Here is an 11,754-nt window from a genome sequence, read left to right as displayed (position 1 = left end):
GGAGATGCTGAGCATAAATGAGTATTTTTTTTTTTTTTGAAGTGAACAATTTCAGACAATGCCCAGTGTTCTGTGGGAAACCCTCAGGATAATGTAATGCTGAGCATTTTGGGGCTGGGGGTGGTGCTGGTGAGCTAACAAGACCTCTGAGGAGACCACGGATACGCTCCAGGGGAGAGGGATAAGGAGGATGGAGACCTGGTGAGAAATAGAATGTTTGAGATATAGATCGGTGACCAGGATGACCCCTGTGAGCAAAATGGTAGGTTCTGGAGGGAGGGAGAGGTAAGGGCATTGCGGGTCTTAGTAAGGACCCCATACAATAACAACAGCTACTGTTACCTTCTGGCGCTTTACTTATTTCATTACATCCAATTCATAGTCACCCATTTTACAGATAAGAATACTGAGACATGGCCGCGCGCGGTGGCTCAAGCCTGTAATCCCAGCACTTTGGGAGGCTGAGACGGGCGGATCACGAGGTCAGGAGATCGAGACCATCCTGGCTAACACGGTGAAACCCCGTCTCTACTAAAAAAATACAAAAAACTAGCCGGGCGAGGTGGCGAGCACCTATAGTCCCAGCTACTCGGGAGGCTGAGGCAGGAGAATGGCGTAAACCCAGGAGGCGGAGCTTGCAGTGAGCTGAGATCCGGCCACTGCACTCCAGCCTGGGCGACAGAGCGAGACTCCTCAAAAAAAAAAAAAAAAAAAAGAATACTGAGACATACAGGCTTTAATGAATCATATGTAACGTCATGCAGCTTGCAGCTGGTGAAATCAAGATTTAAACCCTGATAGTTTGGTGCAGAACCCACAGTTGTCCTTAACTGCACTCACCTGAGGGGAAGCCCGTTGGCCACTGCAAAGCTATCCCCATCCCTCCAAACTCTTCATCCCCACCAGCACTCACAATCGCTCAGGAATAAAGACCAGCTTTGTCATTTGCAGTTGCAGTTTTCACCGAGCCAGTCACGGCGCTGGGGGGAGGCGTCTGCTGCTTTGTGGCTTGGTTCCAGTGCTGAATGAGGGTAGTTATAGGATGGCTTAGAAACAGTCACTTTGTGTGTAATCAGGTCACTTCACTGCAAAAACATTTTTGTTTCCGCTTCCTTCCTTTTCTGGATCTTATCCAGGGAACAGTGTCTCTGACCTTCTAAGCCACAAAGGCCAGAGATAATGGGGCACAGCAGGTCCATGTAGCGAAAGCAGGGGAGAGTCTGTGGTCAGGATGCACGTGTGGGCACACACACGCACACACGCGTGGGAAGACAGTCACTACCCAGGACGTACATCATAACATACGCTTAGAAAAATACTGGTAAGAAATACACAGAAACTTTCCTAGTGTGGAATTCTCGTGTGTGTGTCTGAGATCTCCCTTCGGGCTCAGAGTAGAGTGGAGGAGATGGGCGTTCACTCTGGGCGAGTGCACAGAAAAGCACGCGAAATTCCTCCCCTTCTTGTCCTCATGCTCGTCCTTGCAGCTCACATCCAGCGCCGGCCTGGGCTTCTGTGGTCTGCGTTGACCCCGATCGCCTTGCCAGACGTATAGGCAGTGTTGAGACTGTTTTGCAATTTCTTTCAAATCTGCTTAAGAATGAGAGAGATCTTATTCTGTAGGGGAAACATAATGTGTTCTAATTGATTAGGACTGGAGGTAAAAAATAAAAGCTATATGGAAAATTCAAAAGATTTAGGTTTTTATTCTAAATTTTTAAACGTACCTATAAGAGATTCAATGGAGAATAATGAACCCTAAAACATATTTTCCGGAATCAATCATGATTTTTTTCATGCATATAATGTTGGTTTAAGACTTGGGAATCAGGAGAAAAGTGCAGAAAGAATGTCATATGTTTTGTTTTAAAACTTTCTCTCCTATTGTTTAGGTTTCACACTCAAATCTCTCTTCCATTATTCTTTGACTTTTATAAATCTACTGAACATAAATTCTGTTTAATTATAGCATGGCTCACGTGTACTAGAGAGTTATGTTAATGAAAACGCTGTTGATTAGTAATCAAAGACAGATTTTGTAAAGAGAGAAAAGGAGGCAAGGAAAGGTTTGGAGTTCAGGCAGGAAAGCCTAACTTCCTCATCATTATCCCACAGCTGCAGGGTTTTCCAGGTTACTGTGGCCGGGCCGCAGCCCTGTCTATGCAGTGATGTGGGGGTTGTGCTCTCTCTTTTTTCTGGTAACAACTTTCCCTCCCTCCGTGGCCCCTGTGGACACTGATGTTTGTGTCTCAGTTGACCGGGGGTGTGGTGGTGCTGCTGTGAAGAGCACTGCTCAGATCTGACCTGCATCCTCAGCAGGTCCCCAGGGTGACCTTAGGCAAACCACTTAACCTCTCTGAGCCTCAGTGTTCTTACAGAAAGAGGATGCAGTAACAGCCCCACGGGGTGGTTAGAATTATTTCAGATATCTCATGTAAAATGCCCAGTGTACATCAGATGTCCTGCCATCAGAGGAACTCAATGATTTTGGTTATTATTATTATAATTTTAAATCTTGACTGTTGATACAAAGTAAGAAATAAATGAAGTCAAGGCCCCAGGGCACTGCGTTTGAGCCTGTCGGGGCTTGGTGTGGTGCCAAGTGTGGCAGGAGTGCTAGGGATGAGCAGACGCCTGGCTCCAGCCTGCCCTCCCCTTGCCCCATGTTGGCACTGTGGCGGCTGGCAGCTGGGTTCCCAATTAGTCACTAATAGGCTATGTGTTCCTTTGTCATAGGGCACGTCCACCTCTGGTGCGTGTTTAGCCCCAGGCAAATCTTGAACTAAGTCTCAGTGTCCCGGGAAAAAGAGCACTGGACTCAGCAGTGGAAGAAATGGGGCTGAGCGTGGTGGCTCACACCTATAATTCTAGCACTTTGGGAGGCCGAGGTGGGTGGATCACCTGAAGTCAGGAGTTCGAGACCAGCCTGGCCAACATGGTGAAATCTTGTCTCTACAAAAAATACTAAAATTAGCCAGGCGTGGTGGCACATGCCTGTAGTCCCAGCTACTCATGCACCTGAGGCAGGAGAATCGCTTGAAATCGGGAGGTGGAGGTTAGAGTGAGCCGAGATTGTGCCTCTGCACTCCAGCCTGGGTGACAGCAAGACTGTCTCACAAAAAAAAAAAAAAAAAAAAAAAAAGAAAGAAAAGAAAAAAAGAAATAGAAGAAATGGGCCCTGGTCCCATTGGGTGAGCCACTTCAGAGCATGGGTTCCTCTAATAGAAAGTTTACATTTTCATATACGTCTTGTGGTTTCCGAGGGGAAGTTAAATAAGAGAATATGTATGTGAAAACACTTTGCCTACTCAAATAATAATATCAGTGATCAGAGAGGTTTTTGTTTTATTTTTTTCCCCGAGGCTCAGTATTCCCCTACTATCTGCCTACTGCCTTTCCAGATCCTCCCTTAAAATGCTTTGCTCAAACCTGTTACATCTTCAGGTTTTTTCGGCTTTCTCGTCACTGGCTCCATCCCTAATTCATGCACGTAATCTGCCATGTGCAGACACATGCACACACTCATTCAACTTGTCCCATAATCTTTAGTGTCTTACTCCCTGTTAGTTAGCCTGAAGAGTAGCCTGACAATATTTTCAGAGCGGCCAATGCGTAGATGTAACCTAAGACTGCCTGTGGTACAGAATAGTGCAGACTAGAGGTTGGTCCAGTTTTTTCAGTCAGGGGCCAGTTAGTTAACGTTTTAAGCCCTGTGGGCCACAGTCTGTGTTGCAACCACTCACCTCTGCTGCTATAACATGAAACAGTCATGGACAACACATTGATGAGCGGGCGTGGCTGCGTTCCAATAAAACTTGACTTGCAAAAATGGATGATGAACTTGGTTTGGTCTGTCGTTTGGGCCTACAGTTTGCCGACCTCTGCCACAGACAAAAGAATGACAGCATGGTGACAATCCTAGACTTTGTGTCAGGTGACTAGAACAGAGTTTTGGAGCAGATGAGGGTTTTGACGCTCCCTCTCTTCCGCCCTTCCATGACTGTCTCAAGCTGGAGGTGCAGGTGGGGCTGTGGAGCGCCTCCCCGAGGAACGCGGGAGGTTGTTGAGCTGTTGAGTGGCCTGAGGTGGCTTGGAGGGTGGAAATTTACAAGTTGGCCGAGAGCCTTCTCTCTGCCAAGGACTGATTCAGAGTTCAGGGATTAAGCCTCTGGCGTGGGGATTAAACTGGGATCTCATATGCGCTGATCCCATGGGCACCAGACGCTGGGCTGGGTCTGGCACCTGCACTGTTGGCTCTGAGAAGCTCCTCAACCCCTTGTGGGTATCAAAGTAAAGAAAGAAGTGAGTGGTCCTCCTTTTTTGCATTTAGCCTTGATCTGAGATGAGAACATTCATTGGGAACAACCAAGGAGCATGAAAGAATTTCTTCCCAAGGCCAAGAGTGACAAAATTGCTGAGTGTTAAATTTTCAGCAGGGATACGGAGAAACATGGGCACAAAACTCAGTTTCATCCCCACGGCTTTGTTCCACTGGCTCTACCACACTGCTTCCTGTGGGCCTGGAAAATGTTCCCCACTTTCCAAAGAGCCGTATCTTTGCTCAACATCCACGTCCCAGCGGGTGGGATCCATTTCAAAAGAGGCTTTTGATTACTCATTGTCGTTTTTGAACCTCTTGCTGCTGTCAGTCATCAGTAAACAGTGCTCTTAGAAAAGCCCTAAGTAGGAAAGGTTGAAGACGATGCCTCTGGGCTGGCACAGATTTTTGTTTTGTACATGGGGAAATTGAGACTGGGGGTGGGAGGTGAGCAGTTCAGAGTTAAACAACTAATTCGAGGTGAGATGAGAACTAGAGTCCAGTCCTCTCGGCTTCTGTTCCGGTGTTCATGAGACAGAATGAAAGTACTGCTCAGTGATGATAAGGGTCATAGTGTTACAGGTACCAGCGGTTGATCTGAAACGGTATCACAGAAAGAAAAGGAATTTGTTTTTGCTTTTTGACCTTGAGAGGTAAAGAAGTTTTTCCCACCTCTTGTAGATCTAACCTCATCAAATCATACAAAATCAACTTTTGTTTACTTGCATGGAGATTATCTTTTCATACTCATGTATCAGTCAGCATAGGCTGAGTTACATTGTGGTAACAAAAGACCCCCAAAGCTTAGTGACTTTCAAACACAAAGTTGGATTTTTTCACTCCTGCTATATGCGTGTTGGAAGTTGCTGAGTTTCTCCTTATCTTGTTACTCCAGGACTGAGGTGGACAAAGCTCTCTCAATTTCAAGGTTGGGAAATTGTGAGCTGTGGCCGAATCTGGCCTGCTATTGTTTTTGTAAATCAAGTTTTATTGAAAGATAGACATAGTTATTTGTTTATGTACCATTTTCACACCTCCACAACAGGATAAAGTCATTGTAATAGAGGCAGTATGGCCTACAGTGAGGATAATCTTTACTTTCTGACACTTTACAGAGCAAATTGGCTGATCCCTGGTCTATCTGAAACACAGTGATCTGTGGCAGAAGGAAGCGAGACAGAGCAAACTGTAGGCTGGTTCTCAGAACTTCTGCCCAGAAGTGACACATGCTCGTTTCTACTCCCATTTCTTGCACTAAGGCAAGACATGTGACATGTGGCCCCTCTTGATGTCAACAGAAAAGGGGCAGGAAATCAGCTGATTCCAACATAATTTGTATTTTATTTGTATCTGTGTCTGCATTCTTGGTTGCAAACAACAGAATTGTACTGTGTTTAATTTAAAGACAAGGAAGATTATTTATGTGAAGGTTATCAGGGAATCATGCACTTGAGAGGAAGCTGAAGAAGGGGGCTCTGTGGGGTGCAAGGACACAGAGCCACAGTCCCACTGCAGGGACAGCCTCTGTGAGCTTGCCCTCTGGCATTGCCAGCAGTGGCCCTTCTCCACAGCACTGCCTGGATCTCTGAAGCCACTGTGAGTAACTTTAATTGAACCTTAGCCTGGATGTTACTCCCTCAAGAATCAAACTGCTTGGGTGGGTGCTGCTTGTTGACCACATTTAAGGCATGTGGCCATGTGCTAGCTGCTGGGAGGGTAATGAATAGCAAGACTTTTTCATCTTGGTAGGAGGAAGAGGCCCTGCTTCCCTAGAGACTTACGAGCGGAGGAATCTCATCAACATAGGAGGCCACGCTGGGAGGCCTGGGAAGCCTAGGAAGCCCTGTCGTTATTCACGCGAATGGTCAATTGCTTGCAGTTGGAAGCTGGGTAGGAAGTCTGGCAAACGTCGGCATTGCTTGTGCTTCAACTTCTTAAGTGACATTTTCCTACAGGACGCCTTCAGCAGGCAGCCTGGAAGGATCAGAAGAAGATGGGATAACTTCCTTCCTGCTCGCCACTTAGGGGCCAGAATGACCCTGGACTTTTCCTTTTCTGGACTTTTCCTTTTCTCCTCCTCATCATTGTTCTATCCCCACTAAGCCCACCATTATTCTGGAAATATTAAGTTAGAAATCTAGTCATGGCCAATGTGAGAGAGGGACAGGGATGCATACAGGAATCCAACTGAATACATCTTGTGTTGTCATTCCCCGTAGGTGCTTCTGCTGGTGTCAATCATTGGGACTGGATTATGTCTAAGCATCTTCAACCTCACAGGGGTAATTTGAAAAGCTGAGGTGGAGTTTGCATTTGAAGAGATAAGCTCATATGATGCAAAATCCAGCCTTGATAGGGATCGGGGGTCACTCCAACTAAGGCCTTCACAAATGGCCTTCAACTGGAGCCCTTGGGTTCATATCCAAATGAAATTATTAGTCTAAATGATTGAAAGATAATAATATCTATTACACAATTAAAAACCAGATCATAAACCTGCAAATTCATGTTTTAAACTAATCTTCCATGTGGTGAGTGACACAATATATTGGGTCATACCTTTTTGCATTAAAAATATTAACTTGTGGCCAGGTGCAGTGGCTCATGCTTGTAATCCCAGCACTTTGGGAGGTCGAGGTGGGTGAATCACAAGGTCAGGAGTTCAAGACCAGCCTGACCAATATGATGAAACCCCATCTCTACTAAAAATACAAAAATTAGCCAGGCATGGTGGCACCTGTAGTCCCAGCTACTTGGGAGGGTGAGGCAGGAGAATCACTTGAACCTGAGAGGTGGAGGTTGCAGTGAGGTGAGATCGTGCCATTGTACTCCAGCCTGGGCAACAGAGTGATATCCTGTCTCAAAAAAAAAAAAAAAAAAAAAAATTAACTTTTGGCTGGGTGCGGTGGCTCACACCTGTAATCCCAGCACTTTGGGAGGCTGAGGCGGGCAGATCACCTGAGGTCAGGAGTTCAAGACCAGCCTGACTAGCATGGTGAAACCCCGTCTCTACTAAAAATACAAAAATTAGCTGGGTGTGGTGGTGGGCGCCTGTAATCCCAGCTACTAGGGAGGCTGAGGCAGGAGAATCACTTGAACCTGGGAGGCAGAAGTTGCAGTGAGCCAAGATTGTGCCACTGCACTCCAGCCTGGGCAACACAGCAAGACTCCATCTCAAAAAAAATTTTTTTAACCTGTTTGATGCAAGTATTTTAACCTCAATTTAAACCCCATTTTAGTATTCCCTTTGTGTGTGTGTGTGAGTGCAGAACCTCAGGATATGGATGTGGCCTGGAAAATTCTTGGCCTTTAATGCTTTCCTATCTGAGCTGACTAGAGAGAAGAGACCTGGATTCTCTAAAGGACATGAAGCCCAGGAGCAGGCAGAGCTAGTGTGATGTTACAATTTGGAGTCAGCGTTCTAAGGACTTGAAAATCTATTTGTCAGGATTGAGCTTGGATGTGGATCACGAAAGACTGCCTTCTACCCAATCAATGGTCAAAGACTTTCCAAAGTGCCAGACACTGGATGGCTTGTTGCTGCACTCACTTGGACATGCCTCATGAAAACCATCTTTAAAGTCTCTATTGGTGATGTCAAACATGTTCAAAAATGACTAAAAGAAGATAGTGCATCTGAAGTTGGTATTTTGTCAGCAGGTCGCCATGCTGTACGGATCGCCTAGTTTTTGTAAGATGGTGGCTGGACACTGGAGGCAGGGCTGGATCCCAGGGGTCAACAAGGATGCAGCAGCCTTCCTACGGCTATATAATGTGCCATGGCCAGGACAGGAGAGGGCAAGCTCAGGCTAAGTGAGATCCCAGGTTCCCAGGTGGGAGCAAGACAGTTGACTGGCAAGATAGCCAAGGGTCCCAAAAGGAATGAAGTAGGAACAGGCAGGGACCGCAAGGGGGCAGACTTTTCTTCCTCAGCTCCTCTCAGCCTGAAAGGCTAATACCACCACCTGGTTCTGGAGCCCATGCGGCACCAGAAGGTTCCATTCAGCAGGCCCTGCCCACCTGCCTGTGGAGAGGAGGCTGGGTTTCACAGCTGGCAATCCAGTTTCTTGCTGGGACGAGGACCCTAAAACCATGCCTAGATTCCTTGAATTCTAGACCCAGTTCCCCATCCCCTCAGCCCCCGAGTGGCATCCTGGGCCTCATAGTTGCTTTTTCAGAACCTTATTGCTGCCAACCAATCTGACTTCTGTTATCTCTGAATCATCTTCTCCCATTTCCTCTGCAAAATCAGCCCTCCTCAAAGGCCAAGATTAAACTTGTTTACTCCAAAGGAAATGAAATCAGGATTTTTTTTTCATATGAAATAGAAAATCGTTTATTTAAAGTATTTATTTATTTTTTCTAGGACAAAGTGTAATTTAATTTAATTGAATGCATTTTATTTATGTTATGTTATTTTATTTATTTTAAGTTCCGGGGATACATGTGCAGGATGTGCAGGTTTGTTACATAGGTAAATGTGTGCCATGGTGGTTTGCTGCACCTATCAACCCATCACCTATGTTTTAAGCCCGGTATCCATAAGCTATTTTTCCTAATGCTGTCCTTCCCCAGAACCCACTCCCCAACAGGCCCCAATGTGTGTTGTTCCCCTCCCTGAACATGTATTCTCATTGTTCAGCTCTCACTTATAAGCGAAAACATGCAGTGTTTGGTTTTCTGTCTCTGTGTTAGTTTGCTGAGGATAATGACTTCCAGCTCCATCCATGTCCCTGCAAAGGACATGATCTCATTCTGTTTTATGGCTGCACAGTATTCCATGGCATATATGTACCACATTTTCTTTATCCAGTCTATCGTTGATGGGCATTTGGGTTGACTCCATGTCTTTGCTATTGTGAATACAGTTGCAATGAACATACGTGTGCATAGTATCTTTATAACAGAATGATTTATATTCCTTTGGGTAAATACCCAGTAATGGGATTGCTGGGTCAAATGGTGTTTCTGGTTCTAGGTCTTTGAGGAATCACCACACGGTCTTCCACAATGGTTGAACTAATTTACATTCCTACGAACAGTGTAAAAGCATTCCTATTTCTCCACAGCCTCGCCAGCATCTCTTGTTTCTTAACTTTTTTAATAATCGCCATTCTGACTGGTGTGAGATGGTCTCTCATTGTGGTTTTGATGAAATCAGGATTTAAAAGAGATACCTGCACTCTTATGTTCATTGCAGTGTTATTCACTATAGGTAGAATATGGAACCAACCTAAGCATACTTCAGTGGATGATTGGATAAAAAAAATGATAAATATACACAATCAAATATGATTCAGCCACAAAAAGAAGGAAATCCTGTCATTTGCAACAACGTGGATGAACCTGGAGGACATTGTGCTAAGTGAAGGCCCAGAAAGAAAAATACCATGTGATCTTACTTGTGTGAAATCTAAACAAATTAAATACATAGAAGCAGAGAGAAGAATTGTGGTTACTCAGGGCTGATAGTTGTGTGTGGGGAATGGGGAGATGTTGGTTACAGGGTACGAAGTTTCAGCTAACAGGAATAAGCTCTGGAGATCTATTATACAACATGGTGACTATAGTTAATAATAATGCATTGTATACCTGAAAATTGCTAGACAAATGTTCTTGCCACTAAAAAAATAATAGGTAAGTATTTGAGGTGATAGATATACTGATTAGCCTGACTTAATCATTCCAGGATGTATACATTTGTGAAAAAATCATTTTTTTGTTTTTGCTTTTTGAGACAGGGTCTTACTCTGTTGCCTAGGCTAGAGTGCAGTGGTATGATCACAGCTCATTGCAGCCTTTACCTCCTGGGCTCAGGAGGTCCTCCCACCTCAGCCTCCCCAGTAGCAGGGACTACAAGTGTGCACCACCACGCCTGGGTAATTTTTTTTTTTTTTTTGAGGCAGGGTTTTGCCATGTTGCCCAGCCCGTGTTTCTCCAACTCCTGGGCTCAACTGATCTGCCTGCTTGGCCTCCCAAAGTGCTGGGATTACAGGTGTGAGCCACCATGACCAGCCACATATTGGTTTTACACCATACATTTATATACATTTTCATTTGTCAGTTAAAAAACCCAGCTGGGATATAACCTCATGTAACTGTGATCTGTATTGAGCCCCTGTTTTATTCTCCTTTCTGTTTCTGCAGAGGGGCTTGACCAGAAAAAGAGGCTGAGAGCTGCTTCTCTTACCAGGGACCTTCCCCAAGCCAGGCATCTCCAGAGATGGTGTGGAGCCTGGGGTAGCTTGTCCAGGCCTTTGATCACCAGTGATGCCATTGCTTTCCCCCATTTCATGTCTGCTGTGGCTTGCTGCTGAGGCTGCTTTCAGACCTCCAGAATCAGAAAAGGAGGTGACTATATCAGGTAGCTCACATTTGCTTTTTATAAGAATTCTTTTCATGCTCAATTCTTTAAAAAGGTCCCCCCAAATATACATCACCTTGATCCCTATTCCATGTACTGTACATGACTAAAGTTTTTGCCATTCATCCCCACTCTAAAGGTGATTTATTTTTGTTGATGACAAATGAGATGTTTTGGTTTCTCATTATCTACTTCATAAAAAGACAGATGTTATTACTAAAAATTTAAATTCACAATTTTGCTTCATTTAAAAAATGGCCCGCATGCAATAAAACAGAATCATCATAGTTCATTGATGGAGGTAGCTGAGGGGTTATCACATCGAATCCTTAATTTTACAAATGGGGAAACCGAGGCACAGTCTTTGCACAAGCTACTTCTCTCTACCTTAGTGAGCTTGTCAGTTCCCTTCTATGAACCGCTTTTAGCTAAAGGATTAGCAAGTAAAATTATTATTATTATTATTATTATTATTATTATTATTATTTTGCTATGACTCCAGATGGCATCCAAAGAGGAGTTTCACAGTCTCTTCTGTCTGTTCTCTGGGTTTTATGGAGACTTACTTTACCCTTCTGTGTTAGCCTCTTAAAAAAACTGTGTCTACCTTAAAAGGGCACAGGAAAGGGTGAAAAGTATTTTTAAAAGGCTAAATAATCACGTAGAAGTCATGCAAGTTGACGCATGAACCAGCAAATGGAATGGTGATGTGGCCTTGGAGGCCTGATGGGTCCTTTCGCTGGCATGGTCCCTTCTGCTGCTGGCGCTCCTGTGCCTGCAATCCGAACGTCCGGGGCCTGGTCAAGGGGATCCTGGGGGCTCGAGGAACATGATGAGCTAAGAGGTGATGTGGGGTCCCAGATAGGCAGGCAGTGAGGTTGTGTGGAGTTGAATACACATCAGGGTGGGGGACTGACTGCCCATAATGCATTTAAAATAGTGCATTTCAATTGGTGTTTGCCAATTCCTAGTTGTGGCTGTTTGGGGGCGGCTCAAGAAAATGTTTTCACAGCCCTTGGGGATCCCGTAATGAGAATCATGTGTAAACGGAATGTTGACGAAGCCACACCTG

General features: G+C 45.0%; 1 pseudogene; it reads right to left on the bottom strand.

Annotated features, from left to right (window-relative positions):
- Nucleotides 1–11,170: 11,170 nt before the first annotated feature.
- Nucleotides 11,171–11,302, bottom strand: LOC123569278 (small nucleolar RNA SNORA26; annotated as a pseudogene).
- Nucleotides 11,303–11,754: the final 452 nt, after the last annotated feature.

Source organism: Macaca fascicularis, chromosome 15 (assembly GCF_037993035.2).
Source record: "Macaca fascicularis isolate 582-1 chromosome 15, T2T-MFA8v1.1".
NCBI lineage: Eukaryota > Metazoa > Chordata > Mammalia > Primates > Cercopithecidae > Macaca > Macaca fascicularis.
The sequence above is the reverse complement of the archived record's forward strand: the minus strand, read 5'-3'. Positions and strand labels throughout refer to the sequence as shown.